Source organism: Pyxicephalus adspersus, chromosome 4, assembly GCF_032062135.1.
Source record: "Pyxicephalus adspersus chromosome 4, UCB_Pads_2.0, whole genome shotgun sequence".
NCBI lineage: Eukaryota > Metazoa > Chordata > Amphibia > Anura > Pyxicephalidae > Pyxicephalus > Pyxicephalus adspersus.
Window position 1 is genome coordinate 4,574,735 of NC_092861.1, and position 13,615 is coordinate 4,588,349.

The window sequence follows — 13,615 nt, forward strand, 5'->3', positions numbered from 1 at the left end:
AACACATCTGCTGTGCCCTTTATAAGGGGCTCCTATTAACCTATGTTGAGTTATTAGGTCTTCACTGCAACTGTGCCCATTATGAGGGGCTTTAATTATTCATGCAGTGAGTTTGAGTCTTGCACACCTGTTGTACCCGTTGAGGGGTTACCATCGTACCTGAGCTGAGTTCCTACATCTACACACCGGCTGTGCCCATTAAGAAGAGCTCCAATGATCCATCCACGGGTCTTTGCTATCACTTTGCTGGGTTAGCAGGTCCATCTACCTGGGGTGCCCAATATGAAGGGCTCTTACTATACCTGTGCTGGGTTCCTAAGTTGCGATTGCTGTTGTGACCTTTATAGGGGCTCCTATCATCCCCATATTGCGTTATTGGGTCTTAATACCCACTGTGCCTATTATGAGAAGCTTTAATCATTCCTGCCCTGAGTTTCTGCATACCTGTTGTACCCATTATCAGGGGCTCCTATAATTCCTGTGCTGAGTTCCCTGGTCTACACACCTGCTGTGCCCTTTATAAGGGGATTTATTTTTTCTGTCCAGAGCTTTTGGGTCTGCACACCTGTTGTTCCCACTATGAGAGGTTAACACCATAACCACAATGAGTTCCCAGGTCTGCACACCTGTTGAACCCTTTGTAAAATGTTACCATCAAGGCTACAATGAGCTACCCTGGTCTGCACACCTGCTATGCTCTTTATGAGGAGTTTTCATCAACTCCATATTGAGGTATTGAGTCTTCACACCCACTGTGCCCATTATAAGGAGCTGTTATCATCCTTTATTGAGGTTCTAGGTCTACACACCTGTTGTACCCAATATCAGGGGCTCCTATCATCCCTGTGCTAAGTTCCCTGGCCTGCATACCAACTGCGCCTTTTACATGGAGACCCCTATAACCCTATATTGAGTAATAGGGTCTTCACACCCACTGTACCCATTATGAGAAGCGTCAATCATCCCTGCTTTGAGTTTCTGGGTTTGCACACCTGGTGTACCCATTATGACATGTCACCACCATAACCTCGATGAGTTCCTAGGGGGAAGCCAATTAACCTAACTGCATGTTTTTGGGATGTGGGAGGAAACCAGAGTACCCGGAGGAAACCCGCAAACTCCATGCAGATAGTGTCCTGGCTGGGATTCAAACCTAGGACCTAGCGATGTAAAGGCTGGGGTGCTAACCCCTGAGCCACCATGTTACTGATTAGGTTTGTGTAAAACCATTGTTGTACCTGTAAAAATTTTTTTTTATGTGTTTTGTATTAATAAAAAGTATTTGATGATTTTATTTATGACTGGTACCACTGAAACTCTATACTTTTTTCAACCCCATTATTTGGGTGGTTTTTCTTGGCTTGTATTGGAGGGTGGTAAATCTAACTCAATGTTTTATGTGGGGACATACCAACTCCACTTGGCTTATTCCTTATAGGTTTAATATTTGTTCACAAAAAATCCATTGTAATCTCCCATACAGTGGGCTTCTTAAATTTCTGTTAAAAAGAGTGTAGCAGGATGTAAAGCATATGGAGCGGGAATGGTCTGGCCTGTTATCTCTGTTAGTACAGCACAGACATAATCATTTATATCTGGTGGGATTTATCATGTGTTCTTCAAACAGAATCATGAAGCTTTAATTACACTCAGGAATGGATTTATATTTCCTGCCTTTCTTGGCTAAATGTCTTGTTACAGCCCCCATCTCAAGTTGTCTGTATGCCCCCAGTATCACAATGGAGTTAGGCTTTGCCCTACACTCTTGGCAGTCCTAAGCATCAATGGGGTGACTGTTGACATCCCCAATACCAATGCCTTATCTTTGGTTATCAATAACCTGCAGGCAGCCTTCGGGGCCCATTTTTAAATCTTGGAATCATACTGATCATTAAGAGTGCTATTATTTGTGCCGATATAGAGACACTGTTGCATACATAAAAGTAGCAATCAGCTCACATGATCAGCTTTTTTATTGATTATCACCATTAGTGATCCATCGGTCATCCCTACTAGTTTACCATCACCTTTACTTGATAGGGTGGATTCCATAAGCCATAACTATATTCAGCCATGTTTGTTGTTTCAAATACTTTTTCAAAAGTGTCATACTTGGCCACAATGGAAGTAAATAGGTTGCCTACGTAACTTCCAAATAGGGCAATCAGTTTCTCCATTTTGGATAAATGTGGTACGGCAATCAAAGCACTGATTGGCATCATGTAAAGTCTGATTGTCCTTTTAAAAAATCTAGCAAAAATGTTGTGATCAGATTTGAAAAACAAAAAGTTGAATGCTGAGTTATAAATATTGATCAGCCCAGCCAATAGCCAGAAGCTGGCCCTTGTTATATGGGGGCAATGAGAAATATTGGGACAACTTTTCAAGAGTGCTCTTGGTTCACTGGGCACTTACCTATGAGGTTGGTGGGCATAGGCTAGCATAATATGAAGCTTGTTCATGCTTCCTATGTGCCCACAGAACCAAACATGCTCAATAGTTTTCTTGATGGTCTCCCTTGGTGTCACCTAAAAATGGGCCTATTTGTAAAGAAAATATATAAAATATAGATCTATGGGAATCTGGATCTAGAGGATGATGTGCTACATTCTCTTCCCTGTGCTTATGTCAAATGAGTTGTGTGTTGGAGGAATCTCCTTTTCTAGGAGGCCACAGCAAGGAGCTGCCCTACTAAGTAAATTGGTCTTAAGGGAGAAGTTGTATTTGCCTCCTAATGAAGGAAGGGAAATACCACTATAACCACTCGTTCTTTTAGGAGTAATTATGATTTCCTATAGGCCAGTACAGTCTATTAGAGCATGACTATCAAAAAAAGAAGATCAAAAAGTTTTAGAACATAGTAGGTTTGGGGTAGTTCGATTGTTCCTAAAACTTCTTTATATTTCTGCATTTCTATAATAGGTATACATTGTTAAACCACCAAGTTGTGGATGTGTCTGAAAGTCTTCAACCTGTGGGGAATACGTCTGGAAGACTACAATCTGTGGTGGATATGTCCGGAAGTCTACAACCTGTGGTGGATATGTCGGGAAGACTACAACTTGTTGTGGATGTCTGATAGTCTACAACCTGTTGTGGATACATTTGGAAGGCTACAACCTGTGGTGGGATTGTCTCTCTTGAAGACTACAACCTGTGGTGGATGTGCCTGGAAGACTAAAACATGTGGTGGATAAGACTGGAAGACTACAACCTGAGTTGGATGTCCCTAGAAGAATACAACTTTTGGTGAGTGTCTCCAGAAGACTACAACGTATGGTGGGTGTCTCTAGAAGACTACAAAATGTGGTGGGAGTCTCTAAAGGACTACAACTTGTGGTGGATGTGCCTGGAAGACTACAACATGTGGTGGATGAACTTGACCTATAATGTCATCTACAGTTCATTTGCTGTGTTCTCCAGGTTAAATAGACTCTGACTACATGGCCAGATGGCACTGGAAGCCAGCATTAGGGAAGCCCTGGAAGAATAGTGGTGAGAAAAAGAGTTTATGTGTCCATACTTGGATGCTAAACAATTTATAGCTCCATCACATCTCTACGTCTATGGAATCCTATAATGATAAAATTAAGGAAAAACAATTAGAAACATTTCAAGGCCTCAGTTGTTCCTCTGTTTTCATCACCTGTGCATCAAGCTGTGCAAGTGGAAGCCACCTTTCAGTATTGTGACTCTTCTTGTGGTCCATGCATAAAAGGAGCCGGTAGGAGTGCTATTAAGTAACTCAAGGAGCCAGGACAGACTCATACTGAGTTTTAGCATTCCTAACGTTTTGGAGGTGGCTGAGCTAAGTTTTGATGGCAATCAAAGTATGAAGGGGTCATAAATAAAATGATAGTAGATACGTGCTAATTGTTGCTTTTGCTGCTGTGTACAGGACATTGCACAGCCAGGGATGTAAGGTTTGTAGACCTCAGGTTGCACACCTGGCTATTAGCTTTTTCACCCATGTCCCCGGCGCATTGACCAAGGCCTCAATGGTTGTCAATCTTGGTAGTTTTTAGCTAAATATGGCTGACTATATCTTCTCCAAATGAAGCACTTCCCATGTATTACAATCTGTCCTATGAAACCCCATTTACAATTATCAGCAACTAGTACTGCAAGAGCACTATTGAACAATCCAATAATTTATATCTAATGGGTTCAACTCCTAGCAGTGAAGCGGACATGATTGGACCAAACATATCTAGTCTAATGGCACAGCCCACCTGAACCCATTTTTAGACGACTACCCCCTTACCAAAACATAAAGAGGACCTGTTAAGCACTGGAATCATTTATAGAAAGAAAAGGAAGGAACGATGATTTTTCTTAGATTTATACATTTTACACTCAGATCCTAAAAAAGTGTTACTGCATCCAGCCATGTTCAGAACTCTTTTTTATTCTATTTCATGTCCAAACATGTAAAGGGCTGCCCTGTAGTACTCTACCTCCCCCTTGCTGTGCTTTGGGGAAACAACATAAAGAAATACAGAAAAACAAAAACTCAGTTCTCTATCAGTATAATACATGAGGGGGAAACACTAATGGGGGTCAACCAGTGCTTGGGGTTCATTAAAAGGTAATTTCAATTATTATAATACTCAAATTGCAGTAGGGAAGCAGGGAAAATATTTTTGACCATGTATTTTTTTACTTCTTGCAGGGATAGAAGACAGTCAAAAGTCTCTTCACATTGAAAATGTAAACCATAAAAAATAAATACTGTATACCTAAAATGTGGTATCTAAATGAAATTAGTGCTGAATAAAATATAAAATTGCTTTTAATTGCTTTAAAAATGCTTTTAGGTGCTCATGTGTGCACACGTGTACTGATGAGCCATAAGATACTCATTATGTGTTCACTGATGTGCATTTGGATCCTCATCAATGTCTGCACATCTGTACTGGTGTGCATTGGGATCCTTGTTCATACTGCACACACCACAATAGGTATTACATTTGCATACATAGGAACATTACAAAGCTAGGAACACATTTTGGCACTACCAGTAGCCTGTGCATAATGGAAGTACACTTAATGGAAAAGGAAATATAAATTGGTTAAAGAGTATGTGTGACCAAGGAACATCTCATTCCTCAGCTACTGGCAGAGAAAAAACTAAGCTAAACTCCCCAAATATGCAACAGTCATGGGAAATGTTGGGTTCAGACTCTTCTTGCTTATTCATTGCACAGTTGGAGGTCATTCTTCTGGAACTTTTGATTGGCAGTGTGGGCTCCTGAAACAAAAACCCCAGTGAGCAGAATAAAATAAAAGTGCAAAAAACACCAACACAAAAAAGTGCTATTCGGTCCTCCTCCGAAGAGGAAGGACCCCCCGCCCCTGATGCCCCCCCCCCCAGGGCATAATACTCCAGGGCCAACTTGACCCATCTGGCCAAAACCAGGCAGATCCCAGTCCTTTTAACTAGTTGTAACCAACGCCTTGTAATGTGGATACTACCCATTGGTTTCATAAAACTCACTTGTCCTGAATGGAGTTATGGATCCTCTGCTGTCATTCGCCCTTTCAGTTTGTGGGTGGACTGTGTTCCTATTCAAAGCTATAGAAGTGGTTCAGTGACAGATCACCCCGAGACATTGTATGGATCTTCTGAAAAACCACTTTTGGACACCTGCGATAAAAAGGGATTTCGTCTGTTCCCATTTGTTTAACTGATAATCGGGGCTTTTGAAGAGTTAAATGATGAACTGCAATAGTACTGCTTAGAATAACTGAACAAAGCCCTAGAATACATGAAATTCCCCAAAAATGATCTCGGAAGGATCAGCAGGAATTATTTTATTGGTGGCTGCAGGAGAAGGACCACCAATAGATGCATTCCACCTGCAATATATCCCCAGAGCTAAAATATGTGTTGGTTAAATGAAAATACAAGGAATATAGAGGGCGACCAGGATATACAATCACTTAAGAGCTATCCATTTTATAATTCTCTGTCTCACTTTCAATGGCCCCCAGAAAAGGGACATTTGCCCAAAGGTTCCTTAAAAAAGCTAGAAATAACAAGAATAAAATAAACAGCCCATTAAAACATAAAAAAGTTGTTTCTGCAGTACTTTTTTCAGCCACTAGTTTTCACTAGTGCTCAGTTTTTTTGACTAGCATCATTCAACCTCATCTTCTGCTCCCAGACTGACCTTGACCAGGCACTAACGTGAATTAATGGTGCTCTATTACACTGCTTTCGTCTCCTCTATGCAAGCTTCTTGTCAGCACATGAACTTATTGGTTCTTTGTGTTGTTTCTTCCTCTGATATACCTATACTCTGCTGTACAGGGACTTCAAGGAGCAATTTCATCAAACAAAGATCAAGCTGAATAATTTGTAAATGCCCTGGTGGAGAATGGGCTCAAGACATGGCAGCAACATTAGGATCCATGAAACATTCAGCTTTTACACCCAGCCTGGAGGAATGCCACAAAACCTACTGACCCCACTTGAGCTAGAAAAACACCTTCATGGTGGATAACTTTTAAGGCAGAAACAAAGGTTTACCTTGGTTATTGTGCCAAGGGTTGGGCACCTATCACGCACCTTCCACCTCAAAATGACTTCTGGCATAAATGCAACCTTCACCTAAAACCATAGACATGTAATGGCACAACACCAGTATTCTTTCTTCCTGAGTTTATGATGAAGGGATCTTTTTTAGGGTCTGCTTGTAGACACCTACCATTGGTTGTCCAGTAGTGGATCTATAAGAAGTAACACATAATGTTGAGGATGGGCATTATATGGCACTGTGTAAATGACACTGGATAGGAACCCTGATGGCAGATTTAGTTGAACTTAATAGGTCTTCAAGTTAAGATCCCATAGTTGAAGTTCTGATCTCCAGTCCTTGAGGGCCACATACAGGCCAGGCTAATGTTTTCTGGATTCTTTGTTAACATTTTCTTAATTTAAATCAAAATTGTATGCAGATCCGAGCCCCTAATACTGGAGGTGAGGACCCCAGGTCTATAGGATGGGTTTAAGGTTGGTGGAAGGGTATGGAAGGGGGACATTTGTGTTTTTGCCCCAAGATATTTATTATTGTACACACTGGACTACATCATTCCAAAGTCATTGAACTCAGACTGGGGTTACTATTGATTATCCACACACAGAGCTCAGCATGCCTAAAAATAAATAAATGACTCTCTCCTTCATCCACACAGCTGTTTGACACATACCAGCGGGGAACCGGGTCACACAACATTACACAACCTCGTCTGTTGTCTATTCATGATGAAGTTCCGTTTTCTTTAGAGGGCTGGACAGCCGCCAAAACATTTGTTCATCGAGCAGATGTTGGATGTGTTTTGAAAACAAAAGAAACCGCAAAGCTTTGTCCATTTCTCAAGGTCCATTTGATATTAATGGGACCAGTTGAGCCATTCTGAAGGTTAAGCCACGTATGGCTCCTGGTATAAATTGGCACCTTGCCAAAGGCTTGGCTGCATACACAGCTGCCCGGGTGTTTAAAGAACCAGGGTTTGAACATTTTGGTCTCACCTAATGATAAAGTCTCACCTGATTATGGGGTTTCACCCAAGGGTGGGGTTCAGAAGGGTTCCTCAACACCAGTCTAAACGTATGAATAGACCCCAACATGTCACATGGCAACAGTATCATTTTCCTATCCTTGAGCACCAGCCATTGTCTTTTCCTGAGTTAAAGTCATCAGTCCACTTTAGACAGGTGGAAGGACTAAGATTTCGTCGGTAGAGAAAAGCAGATTAAGGCTTTGTTATGGAAAGTATTGTGCTTAATGTAACTGATTATTAGTTTTACACACAGAACAGGTCCACTTTAAAGTCCTGGAGTATATTCCCAAATTCAGATGGAGTTTTAATGGTGGCAGAATATACACAAATTTAGGAAGTAGGAAACCGAAACATCTGAGTAAGGGCCAAGAAACCAATACAATGTCTTTAATGGCCTCATTTACTTGACTCTTCAGCTTCTGCTAGGACATCCACTTTATTCTGCCATATCACCTCCCTGCCAATGCCATTTTGCCACAGTTTGTGAGTGGACAAGATTTCCTATTGCGTCCTTTGGTGTCCAGACTACAGATGGAGGACCCCATGCAGAACACTTTTATCTGTAAAGATTTCATTGACAGCCTCAAAATGGGTTAGCCAATAGAAGATGAAAACTTTATTAAGGCTGGGAGGAAGTCGTGGATGGGGCTCTAATGTACTGCTCAAACAAAGTAGGGAGGAGCCTTAGGTAGCGTTATTTAACATGTATCTATCACAGATGTAGCCTTGTAGAATGAGACAGCCCATGACCTCCTATATGATTTGTATAGTCCAACAAAGAAGTCTCCATAAATCTTGACTATGTTCCTGTCCACCTTAGAGTACTTGTTGAACCTTTTATGCCCATCCTTGAGGTTCCCTTTAAGGCTTGCCTGTGCCAAACCACAATGGCAAAGAGTAATTATAAGCCAAAGCCCACCAACAAAGGTGGACTTTACTTCTCTGGGTAGGTGTAAACTTTACCTGGGGGGAGGGGGGGGCATTTATTTGGCTCTTTCAGCCTCTCTCAGGCATAGGGTGTATAATATTGCTCAGGACTGATTTCTTGGTAGTGACCACAATGGACCTTACCTTCACAATGGGTGACAGCAATCTGTAGGAGCTCATGTAACTTGGTGACGGAGCAGGAGCTGAGCCAGACTCCCTTTGGTTATCTGTGAAGGGGAGTGAAGAGCCTCCATTATTTTGTCTTTTCCTATGCAAGGGTAACATTCAGTCTACAGCTATGTAGAGTTCAATTTGAACGTTGGCTATTTCATGGTGACCGTTGACCACTCTACCCTTTAAAAAACAGGCAGCACCGGCCACAGTGTACAATGTAATTCACTAGGAGCTAGATGGCATATGTTAATGGTAGGCAATGGTCCCATAGGCTGGTGGTTGTTAAGGGCTATACCACCAAGAACATAGGCAAGCCATCTCCTGGCTGATGGTCACCAAAGCCATGGTGGACCAAACCTGAGCAAGTTCCCCTATTACTACCCAAATATATATCACATGTAAAGGTTAGATATAGGCAAAATGTTTAGAGTAGGGAAAAGGTTTAAACTCTTTAAACTAACTATGTTAGATTTCCTTTCACTTCTTTTAGTTGGCAGTGGTCACCAGTTTTAGGGGGCAAACTGCACAACTACCCAGGGCCATTCTCTTCTCCAGGTCCTCAACTAGTAGAATGAGATGGGATCCAGGAAGCATTTGAAGCTCCCACCTTATATTTTCCCAGGGCACTATGTTTATGACCATTCCTGTGTCTAATAGGAGCAATTAAAAACCAATTGGTCTAACCCTACCTTACTACCCTAAAAAAAGATTGCCTGGAGATCTTCTTTACATTTGTTGGAGCATTCGTCTCTCCCTCATTTCATACAATTTTAGTTTTATGCAATAAATGAATTCCCTTCAGACGTTCACTACCACCTATAAATAGACTGCAATCAACCCCTCACATGCTCCTCTTGATAACGTTTCTCAAAATATTTAAGCCACAAACAAAATAACAATTGTAGCGTGTTGTGTAATATTTAACATCCTGACTCTGCAATCTACATCTGGAGTTGTGATAGCACTTTACAAGGTCCAATGATATGCAGACCACCACTCCAAATGTTTTATTTTCCTATGATGGGTTCTCCAATGGTTCTCTGTCAGAATTCCTAATGAGTTCTATATTGCACCCTTCTGATTTGATGGTGAGTGTTTTTATTGCCTTTTAGATAAGGCCAGGGATCTCAAATGCTGACAATCAAAAGAATTGATTTTCAGTAGTGACCATTGGTGGTCAATTTAAGGTCTCGTTTATGTGAGCTCAAAGAAAAAGCATGAATATCTGCAGACCACCAGGCTGTGGTGTAAAAGTTGGATTCCCTAATGGTTCCTTGGTGGAATTCCTGATGGTTATGTGTCCAGGCTACCAACCTATGGTGTAAAAGATGGTCTCTCCAATGGTTTTCTGTCTGAATTCCTGATTCCTGGTTTTAGTCTAAGCCATCAATCTATGGTGTAAAAATTGTGGATTCTAATGGTTCTCTAATGGAATTCTAAACGAGTTTCAGTCCAGGTCATTGCTCTATGGGTTCCCAGCCGGTGTCCAAAGGTTCCCTGCCGGAATTCCTGATAGGTATATTGAACCCCTCCAATTTGCTGCTGGTTCTCATTTTCATTACTTACCATCTGTTGTCATTTTGAGGTCCCCTTCACGTGGGTTCAAAGAAAAGGCATTGAAATCTGCATAGCACCAGTGTGTATATGTTGGGTTCCCAAGTAGTTCCCTCACAAAATTCCTGACGGGCTCCAGTCCAGGCATCAATCTATAGTGTAAATGTGTTTGGTCTTCCAATGGTTCCCTGTCGGAATTGTTTTGAGAGCTTTAGGTAACACCATTTAAGGCATTCAAAAACATCTACAAAGCGTCTTCAAGCTAAAAGTGTTTGGATTGCATAATTTGGAAATTTAGATTCTCCATTAATATTCAGGTGAACTAAACCTTACCGAAAGATGACTGTACGAAGACCATAAACCAAGAATAGGAAACATTCAAATTCATTGTTTTCATTGAAAGTCTATTGACAAAGCTCCTTACCTAACAGATCTTCATGCATTATCTGATGTTCATTTCTATGAATGACAGTGAATCTAAGAGAACCTTCTGCCAAGCAATATCTAGGATTTGTTCCAAGTGGTGAGTATTGAATGACACTTAATTCCACTTCTGGTATGTGTGACATACCTCAGGCTTAACCATTCTTTACACTGTGCAATACGTTACATACTCCGTACCTAACATCCTCTATCCTATTCTGTATTGTGCTATATATATATATATATATATATATATATACATACATAGTGAATACAGTTTTACTGTTTACTTTGAGGAGTACAATACACACTCTGCTATGTACCTGACATACTTTAAGCCATCCCTTTCCACATATTGTGCTATTATGCTATTATGTACACTATGCATTACATTACATACTCCACTCAATGTCCAATCTGTTGTACCTGACATACTCCAGGTCATCCCTCTCTGTACTCTGTGCAATATATAGCATAGTCAGAACAGTTTTATTCTTTACACTGCACAATAGAATACAAAATCCAAACTGTACATGACATACTCTAGGCCACTTCAATCTTCATATTGTGTTGTATATGACAATCTATTCTAGGTTGTACTATTCTGTGCACTGTGCAATATATTACATTTTACACTCTGTAGACCTTGCTGTACATGACATACACTGGGCCACTCCAATCTTCATAAATTGTTGTATGTGACATTCTATTCTAGGTGGTACTATTCTGATACTCTGGATCATCCCTTTCTCCATACTCTGCTGTATGTGACATACTCTAGGCTTCATTATTTTGTTCACTGTGTAGTACATTACATACTCCATTCAATCTGCTGTACCTAACGCGGCTCTGGCTGATGTGGAGCACCGGCCAGAGCCTCGGACCATGTCTGCCGTTTGGAATTTTAGCTCAGGGCGGTGGGCAAGTTGTCTCCCTGAACACAGGCTCAGACCTGCCATGGGAGTGGGCATGTTCTGGTATCATGACGTCACTCTGGGGGTAGTTTCTTCATCTTTGAATGACACATAGGCATAGGTATAGTGGGGTGGGCTTGTGCCGTACCCCCTCTTCTTTTTTTACAACTACACCCCTGCATGTATGTATATTCTGCTATACCTGACACATTCTAGATTCTTATTCGCTATTTTGTGTTGTATGTGACATACTCTAATCTTCATTATTTTGTGTACTGTGTAGTACATCACATACTTTACTTAATCTACGCCACCTAACATACCCTAGGCCATCCCACTTTGCATGTATCATACTCAGAACAGTTTTACTCTTTCCACTGTGCAATACAGTACATATATATATATATATATATATATATATATATTTATATATATATATGTTCTGCTGTACCTGACACATTCTAGAGCACCCTATTCTGCATTTTGTGTTGTATGTGATATACTCTAATCTTCATTATTTTGTGCACTGTGTAGTACATTACATACTTTACTCAATCTACTCCACCTAACATACCCTAGGGCATCCCACTTTGCATGTATATATCATACTCAGAACAGTTTTACTCTTTCCACTGTGCAATATATGTATATTCTGCGGTACCTGACACCTTCTAGAGCACCCCGTTCTGTATTTTGTGTTGTATGTGACATATTCTAAGCTTCATTATTCTGTGGTGTATTACATACTCTACTCTGTACAGTCTGCTTTACACGACATACTCCAGGCTATCCCACCCCATCTCTATATTATGTATAGCATACACAGAACAGTTTTACTCTACACTGTGCAGTACATCACATACTCCACACAACTCCTCTCTGAACTATGTGGTATACCTTACATATTCCATACTATAAATGATTACAAAATTGCAATTGGTGTACCTAAAACTTTCAATAAATGGGCATGCAACTGCTGGTTTTATTATAAAAAGGCAATTAGTAATTGTACCTGACATACTCTAGGCCATCTCATTCCCCTACTGTGCTGTATGTGACATACTCTAATGCCATTATGTACACTGTGCACTACAACAGATACTGTAATTTGTATACTCTGCTGTACCTGACATACTCTGGGCCACCCTATACTCTATACTGTACTGCATGTAGTATACTTTGATCACTTTACCTTAGCACACTGTGCATGACATTATTTACTCCCCTCTGTACAATTGGCTGTAACTAACAAACTCCACCCTATTCAGTGAATGGGCACTTATTATTATTATTATTATTAATATTAATAAACAGGATTTATATAGCGGCAACATATTACGCAGCGCTGTACATTGTACAGGGATTGCAAATGACAGACTAATACAGACAGTGATACAGGAGGAGAGGACCCTGCCCCGAAGAGCTTACAATCTAGTAGGTGGGGGAAGTATCACACAATAGGATGGGAGATATGTAGTGGTGGGAAGTAGTGATGGTTTCAAAAAACAGAAGAAGCCGGGTAGGCAAGTTTGAAAAAATGGGTTTTGAGCGCTCTTTTAAATGAGCAGAAAGTAGGAGCAAGCCTAATAGGACGAGGAAGACCATTCCAGAGAGTTGGAGCAGCTCTAGAGAAGTCTTGTATTCGTGCGTGTGATGAGGTTATGAGTGAGGAAGTCATTAGTAGGTCATTGGAGGAGCGGAGTGAGCGGCAGGGGGAGTATTTTTTAACCATGTCAGATATGTAAGTGGGACAATAACTGTGTAGGGATTTGAAGGCAAAGCACAGGAGCTTAAATTTGATTCTGAGGTGAAATGGAAGCCAATGGAGAGAACTACAAAGTGATGCCGCAGAAGAGGAGCGGAGGGAAGGATGGATGAGTCTGGCAGCAGCATTCATGATAGATTGTAGAAGAGAGAGTCGGGTTAGTGCAATACCAGAGAGGAGGAGGTTACAGTAGTCTTACCTGCTGATTTTAATAAATGGGAGGGGGGGGGGCAAAACTAATCATCTCTTTCACTTACTGTAAGTGCTTTGGGGTATCAAGACGTAGGCATGT